This window comes from Adiantum capillus-veneris, chromosome 17 (assembly GCF_014529385.1).
Source record: "Adiantum capillus-veneris isolate H3 chromosome 17, ASM1452938v2, whole genome shotgun sequence".
NCBI lineage: Eukaryota > Viridiplantae > Streptophyta > Polypodiopsida > Polypodiales > Pteridaceae > Adiantum > Adiantum capillus-veneris.
The window spans coordinates 47,819,777-47,827,847 of record NC_140947.1 but is presented as its reverse complement, the minus strand read 5'-3'; the positions used below and the strand labels follow the sequence as shown (position 1 = coordinate 47,827,847).

Below are 8,071 nucleotides of genomic sequence, written 5' to 3'. Positions count from 1 at the left end.
CTATACACTAGGAGGCCATCAAGAAAAAACTATCATATATGGTTTGAAGAGAAAACAGTTTCATTGAACCTCCCACCCAACTGCATGAACCTAAGCACATTCTTGATTATCATCATTTACATGCTCTTCATCATCTATGAAGAGTATACAAGCATTGGTTAAGTGGAAAGAAGGTTCCACTTGGGAAAATATTGGTGTCGTAAGAAGCAATATCCCATTTTTGTTTTCGAGGGTGAAAACGCTTCTTCGAGCAGGATTTATAAGTGGGAATTGGAACGAGGGATCCTCTATTTATAATGGAGGAGGATGGCATGACCTCATGCCTCATAATGGAGACAATGGTTCAATGTCCACACTAGCAGGTAATCAATTGGGAAAAAAGTAGAGTGTTCATTCTAGAACCACAAATTATGGGCAACCCCCCTAGTAGAAAGAGTGATAGTCTCTTTTCAGTGGAGAATAGGATCTTGATCATAGATCCTAAGCTAGCACTGATTGGTTGATGGCTTTCCCTTATGTTTGTGAAGAGAGTTTTCCTTCCCTCTTATGAGCAGGTAGCCCAGAGGAAGGCAATAATGGAACAAGTTTTAGCTATGCTCGTCTAAACTCGACCTGAATTTGGCTTGTGGAGAATATTTGACATCCCTTGGGGCCAACTCTCTAGTTAGCCAACATGTAAACATGTTGGATCATGATCCCTCATGGGTGAATTGCTAGTGCAAAGGCTCGTAGCACCAAATCATGAAGAAGATGGACATGTGGAATAGCTGAGCTATGATGTGAGTTCGGCTAGAAACAATGCAATGAAAGAGCAGACCATAGAGGACGGATGGCACATGGAGAGAGAGAGAGAGAGAGAGAGAGAGAGAGAGAGAGAGAGAGAGAGAGAGAGAGAGAGAGAGAGAGAGAGAGCAGAGTCTGCACGAGCGCATGGATCAAGAGAGATTTTGTGCACAAATCAACTGCAGTCGGAACTAGTTGCAAGCTTGGACTATGTGTGTGTGTGTCATTCGTCTGCACACGAGGCCCAACCAAGTGCAAGAGGTGGTGGGTAAGCATAAGCATGAAGGAGATGAGAGAGGAGGAGATGCTCTCTCTCTCTCTCTCTCTCTCTCTCTCTCTCTCTCTCTCTCTCTCTCTCTCTCTCAGGCCAAGGGCCACCCTGGAGGTCAAGGACCTGACTAAGGGCCGACTGCCCAGTGGAGAAGGGATCCTAGGGCGAGGAGGCTATAAAAGGGAGATTGGGCGGAGGATTCTGACACGGCAGTTCCCAGGGTTTCACATTGGTATCAAAACTTTCTAAGAAGCTTTTTGAACATATTTGTTTGGGAGTCAGCCTGAGCCAAGGTGCTCTAACTCTCAGCTAGAAATAGTGCAAGACGCCATCTAAATTAGTCTTCATCGGTTCGTTGGTTGAACACTAATTTCCATAAGGGCTATGAGCCACACACACTGGCCAAGAGTCATTGTCAGATCTCGAGTACTACCCAACTATTGGTATTCCTTGGGTGATTGTTCGTAAGATCGAATATATCTGCCCAATGGAGTACACATTGAACACATCAACGTTAATGGACAAGCAAGAGTGTTTTCATTAAGGATGTTTAGGGTGTCATTTTTGCACTACATGTTTTTGGTGCCACGCTCAAGTTGAATTTTTGATCATGTTAAACTCACATCAGTTGATGTATACCACGGACTTTATAGGCAGCAAACAGTTGAGACAACATGGCTGTTCATACGAGCTAGGCATCTCACTTGTGTGGATCTCTTGCTCTCTCTATAGCACTACGAGTGTCTATGGAACCACAGTTTTGGGGTAAGACCTAGCGGGTGTTTACTAAATCACCCCATAGGCATTGAGGATCACAGTTTGATCTATCCCAGTTGTACTTTCAAGGAAAGAAGTTCACAATCTACCAGGGGGTAGTGGACAAATTCAACTTTTCAAGTTGATTCCAATCATTTTTATACACGGTCGACTATGTTGGTTACTGTTACCTGCTAGTTGAGAAGATTCTATAATGGATCTTACCAAGGGGTTTGACTACGTAGATTATAACCAAAGGGTTTGGATTGCGAAGGCAACACCCAGGGTACCCAGTGCAATGTTGCTTGTTTTTTTTTTCCACAGGTGGGAGATGTGCTCTTGTGCATTTGAATACGGGTAAGTGAACATATAGTTCAATCCCCAGGCACGCATCTATTGCTTTGGTGTTATTCCATTTTTATGTATGCTTTGTTTGATTTTTTCAAGTCGTATAAATATGCTTGAATTTTTCAGAGCCATGCCAAGGGCATGTCATAACAAAGTATTTTGGGTCGTCGTGTCCAATATACATTTCTGCATTATGCTATTATGAACCCACTGGTAGGGTTCGCTTTGGCACATGTTGTCACATGGGATACAGCATGGTCTAGAAACTCAAGGAGTTCGGTTTAGCCAGTGTGGAGCAATGATCATGAGGGTCCCTCTCACTCTTGTCGCGGAGTGTTTTGCACTTACCTCCACACACAAGTACATCTTGTACTTGATGGATGTCACTTTTTTGGCCATCCTTATTTGAGACATATTCCACATGTGGCGAATATGAGTCTCTGGGACTGACACTGGCACCTAATTCCTAATAATGTGTCGCGATGACTTCTCTACGTGTTGGTCGCAACCGTTTATTAGACCATTTGGAGCACACCGTATCAGGAACAATTTCAGTGGCCAGAAATTGTCGGGTACTAAGTACAGACTAGTTCCGATTACAAGTACTGTGAAACCACCTTAACGGAGGGTCGTTTCTACATATAGCCAAGTATGCTATGTTCATGAGAATGTCTCATGGTTGGTACCTAGGTGCGACTGGGTTGTCACATTCTGTTATAGTCCAACTTTTGTTACCCAAGTTTGTGCTAAATGCATGCACACTAGGTGTTATGGGCCCTAGTGTTTAACACTAATTTATTTGGAGCGGCATGCAAATTCATGGACTTTATTATTTCTGCACCTTGCACTGCAAGTGCAATCTCTACTATGGATTTATTATGAGTTTACACCCTGCCCAATACTGGCTCAGGATGGGTGCCTGTGGGGTTGGATGGTCTAAACTCTATGAGCTTACTCCAATCCAACCCACTTTCAACTTAGTTGGTTGTCTCCACTCCATATCAAATATATGACTGGATACTCAATAATTGAGTCCTAGTTTATCGTCAGTCGTGGAAGACTGTCTGTAAGTGGTTGGGGGAAAGCACCTCACTCTTACTGTTGCTATTCATCCCGTGTTGGATGGGTAGCTTACAAGTATTTTTTGCTAAAGGATATGCTAAGAGCATACATTAGCACAATGCATTCTGAATGGTCGATTCTCTCCCTATTCTAGAATTTGTTTAAGTAAGGTTTTCAACTTTGAACACCTGTTGTGGTGGGGTTGGATACCATTTCAATAGTTTCATAAGTCAAGGACTTAATAGGTGTGCTGACAAAGTATGTTGGCAGGTAACCTTCATTAGGGGTGAACATGTAGTCTGTGTGTTCCAAAATGTTCAGCAGTCTGACATGAGGAAATTCCCTATTCTGTCCCTCAGTAGCTATGAGCTTTTCAAGATACTCACGCGAGTTGGAAATCTGGCTCACAACTTCATGGAAAGTTGCGCCAAGGTTTTCTTGCATTTTTTCAGTATCTTTCAGAAAGTCTGAAAATTGTCTATGCCTTTAGACACCTTTTAGTTGTGGTTACTCCTTTAAAGTACTCAAGTGAGTTATAAATTGCGTTACCATTTAGATACACGTGGTTGCAAAAGGACAACAATGTTGAAAATGAAGATGTTGCTCTTGGTTTCATTGAACCTCCTCATTGCACCAAGTATCATATGCACAATTGGCTCACGAATGGGATGCCAATAAGGAAAATATCAGTGTTCTTACGAAGATACTACCACTTGTGTTTTCGAGGACGAAAACTCTTCTCCAAGGGGGAAGTAACGTCAGGCCAAGGGCCACCCTGAGGGTCAAGGACCTGGCCAAGGGCCGACTGCCTAGTGGAGAAGGGATCCTAGGGCCAGAAGGCTATAAAAGGGAGGTTAGGCGGAGGATTCGGACACGGCAGTTCCCAGGGTTTCACTCTCTCTCTCTCTCTCTCTCTCTCTCATATCTGTAGGAAAGGCCTCGAGTGAGGGAGAAAGGGGGCGATAGAGGAGCATATCAGTTGCAGGAGAGGCCGTGAGTGACGGTGTAGGGTGTGTTGGAGAAGACAGGCATAGATTCCGTCAGCGAAGGGGTTGTAGGGGGTATCACCTGCATGGAAAAGGTACATGTGTAAGTATGAGAGGGAGACAGAGGGTCGTTCGTGAGAGAGCTAGGGGATGCACAAAGAGCTAAGACATGGGAGATGCGCAGGGTGCTTAGAGGTGGAGCGAGACACGGGGAGAGTTGCTGCTTCTTAGAGAGAGAGAGAGAGAGAGAGAGAGAGAGAGAGAGAGAGAGAGAGGATCTTTGTCAAGGCAATGGCGTAGCTTCGTGCGTAGGAGCTTCGGAGGGAGGGCCTTCTTTTTCTTTGGGATGCAAAGATTCGGATCAAATCTAGGAAACAAATTAATTTGGATGATTTTGGATCCAATAAATGCAGGCAACATTCATCATGATTTATGATAGTCGTTACAATAGCCAAAACAATTTGCAATCCTTGTAGGTAATGAGTGTCTTTATCTTTGTAATAAGTGTCTTCTCTTTCAACCAACCAATCAAAAAATTGATCAAAAAATTGTACATTTGTTTGAAATAACTTTCCTTTTTTCATTAAGGACTCGGCCCTTCCAAAAATGAACCGCGTAGAAATGCATTGTTAACGAAACCGAACAAGCCTTCGACCTGCACGTCACAATTTAGCAGGCCAGAAAATATTTCTAAGTTATGATTGTGTACATCTACCTTCGTGAAAATCGACTTCGGCGTTGAAAGAAGCACTTTCATTTCGAGTCTCGTCGTTCAGGTGCGCGCTCTCCGTCACAGAGGTGAAGCTCGTCAGTCCGGTGTGTGTGTGTGCGTGTGCTGGAAGAGAGAGAGAGAGAGAGAGAGAGAGAGAGAGAGAGAGATGGATGTTCATATTCATGTGTTCTGGCTGTGTCTCCCATGTATGATCTCTGTGGCGAGCAAATCTGCCATAGCTATGCAGACGCCTTGTAGCTATTTCGATTTTAGATCTCTGCCTATATGGCAAAGAGCTTTGCTAACTGGCAACACACAGATACTTCTTTTGATTCTATAGTCTGCAAAGTGCCGGGCCAGCACCATTGGATGGTCTAGTGGTTTGATTATGAGCTCTTGCTGTGTGTACACTTAACACCCGGATTCACGATTAATCATGGTTATTGGTCTTTCATTGCTCATGGTTAAAGCCCTTTTGGAATGAACAAATGAAAGAAATGTGTAGTTGATTGCTTGCTCTTGTACATTTGCGTATACAGCAATTTTTGCTACTTCACGATAAGTGATTCCACGTAATAAAAACATTCATTAACACACAAGGTGTCTGCAATTTAGCTGTAATAATTTCTATGTTGTTAGTACTAGATGACAATGCAGCTCTCTAACAAAGCCTATGTTGTGATCGATGTAATAGGTCAAGGTGATGTCAAAGAGCCAGAATCGTAAGGTAGCTATAGCAGTGGACCTTAGCGATGAGAGTGCATATGCGGTGCGATGGGCAGTTGCAAATTACTTAAGGCCAGATGACTCGGTAATACTACTGCATGTTCAGCCGACAAATGTCTTATATGGTGCAGATTGGGGTGCCATGGAACAATCCATTGACACTAGTGACGATGAGTCAAAAGAGCGGCTTGAGAAAAGTTTCGACACCCTTACGTCGAACAAGGCAGCTGATCTTGCCAAGCCTATTCTCGATGCTGGAATACCTTTGAAGATTCACATTGTCAAGGACCATGACATGAAAGAGCGGATCTGCTTGGAAGTGGAGAGGCTTGGTGTGAATGTGGTCATAATGGGCAGCAGAGGTTTCGGCGCTGCCAAGAAAGCAGAAAAAGCTCGTCTTGGCAGTGTGAGTGACTATTGCCTTCATCATTGTGATTGCCCTGTGGTGGTGGTGCGGTTTCCAGATGAGGAAAATGAAGCTGATGGGTTGGGGGTGATTGTAGAAGAAAGCAAAATGGAAGCGGATGTAGATGACCACACATGCTGATAGCATGTAAGGTGATGTGCAGTGTAATAACAGAATGTGGAGAAAGGGCATTCCAGAGCTTACAGATGTTGTGCTTTGCAGATTGAATGTTGAAGGTACTTGAAAAAACTGTGTGTTTTTGCTTGTGCGCGTGATTGTGATGTCTGTGAATCAGATCCTTTAATGGTGTTATTCGACTTGTGAATTTGTACAGATTAGATAGGGCCTTGTCCCACTCTCTCTCAAAGCGTCTATGGTATTGGATCACGTGCCCTCTGTATCTTTCAGGGCTTTGTATGTAAGTTTCTTCTCGACAGTAAATAAGCCCCTCGATGGGATACTCTTATGCACATGTAACTGAACTTTGAGTCTTAATAGCTCTACTTTTCAATTCCTTAAACAAAGGGCATAAGGGTCAGTAGGGACTGCGTATTTTCTATCAGAGCTGTGGGTCATGGCTTGGTGCATATAAGAAAGAGATGGCGATTGCAAGTTTTAGCAGGAAAACGGTGGTCATGGAAGGGTTTATTGATGCCATTTTTTGAGATTAAAAGGAGAGCCATATGGGTATGGTATAAAGTATATATTTAAAAGGCTACTTTATATGAGACGATCAACTTTATTTTTGTTTGATTGGATGTCTTAGAAAAGTCGAATCCTGTAGCTTGTTATGCAATAATGTTTGTGAAGATGGGTACGATGATTTTGCCTTTTATGGTCAAATTTGGTGTATGTATGTTCTCCAAGAACTCTACCAGGAGCAGGGTGCTTGGTTTCGTAGGATTGATTCAATTGGTGAAAAGAGTAATAATTCAAATGTCAAAGAAGATGCAGTTCTCTTGTTGTTTACAACTAGGTTCTGCCTTTTGGGTAGAGACTTTTGGAATTTGTTAAGTGCTGCAAAGCACCGTTCTTGTACATGTGTCTTCTTACTATGTTGCCATTAGTCAGATGGTATTGAAACTGCAACTGATGTACGAATACATGTTGAGAACAAGTATGGTACTACCAATGGTTTTATGTTACCACCAATGATGCATGTTGGGATTAATTGTGGACCATGGTGGATTAATGAGAGTACCATTTATGGTAAAGAACAAATTGACTGGAGCATCAATTGACGATTTTTGAACTTTTGTGGTCTTTTTGTTGGGCTTTTCCCATGTGTTTGGCTCTAGCCTTTTTAGCCCTTTACCCCAATACGCTCTTTTCCCAAATAACTACTCTTCTATTTTTTATTGTACCTAACATCCACAGTAAGTTACACTTTTTGTAGTTCAATTAGTACTGCATCCCTTCGTACGTGTACTATGGTATGGGATGAGATGTGTCAACCTTGCCTTTGTTGGATCGATTCGTTTGGTGGTAAAGAGATCGAGAATCTAAAGGTCAAAGATTTCTCTCAATTTTTAGAACGATGTACCAACCTTTGGGTAAGGACTGTTTGGCGTTGTGTTGGATGTTGCAAAGCACCGTAGATGTGCTTTCTTGCTACTGATGGTTGTGGCCCTACATTTTGTGTTAAATGCTGCAAAGCACTGTTCTTGTAGATGTGCTTTCTTGCTACGGATGGTTGTGACTCTACGATGCAAACATAAGGGGTATGCGTTATAGGAATAGAATGTATGAGAAGTAACGCATGCTACCATGATCATGAGAGAAATGAACATAGTTAAGCACTTTTTAACCCTAATATTTGGTGGCATCAAGCTATTGATCCTATGGAGACACCAGGAACATTGAAATTGTCCTCTCAAGTTTGAATAGGAGTGGTTTTATTGCTTGAAAGCGAACTGCTGAGCTTTGATACCACTATAACTATAGAGGGCACTGTGTGCCTACGGGAAAGACTGATTGAAACAGATAGCACAATTGGAAATACGCTTTACAACACTCAAATT

The 8,071-nt window shown here is 42.7% G+C and overlaps 1 pseudogene across 3 annotated transcripts; it reads left to right on the top strand.

Annotated features, from left to right (window-relative positions):
* The first annotated feature begins 4,827 nt into the window (after nt 1-4,827).
* Nucleotides 4,828-6,516, top strand: LOC147437199 (universal stress protein PHOS32 pseudogene; annotated as a pseudogene). Of its 3 annotated transcripts, none has more exons than XR_015184831.1 (2): nt 4,828-4,982; nt 5,613-6,516. The product of XR_015184831.1 is annotated as a universal stress protein PHOS32 pseudogene, transcript variant X1 (transcript). The 3 variants fall into 3 exon arrangements; XR_015184832.1 differs by having other exon boundaries at nt 4,852-5,004; XR_015184833.1 differs by having other exon boundaries at nt 4,900-5,022.
* Nucleotides 6,517-8,071: the final 1,555 nt, after the last annotated feature.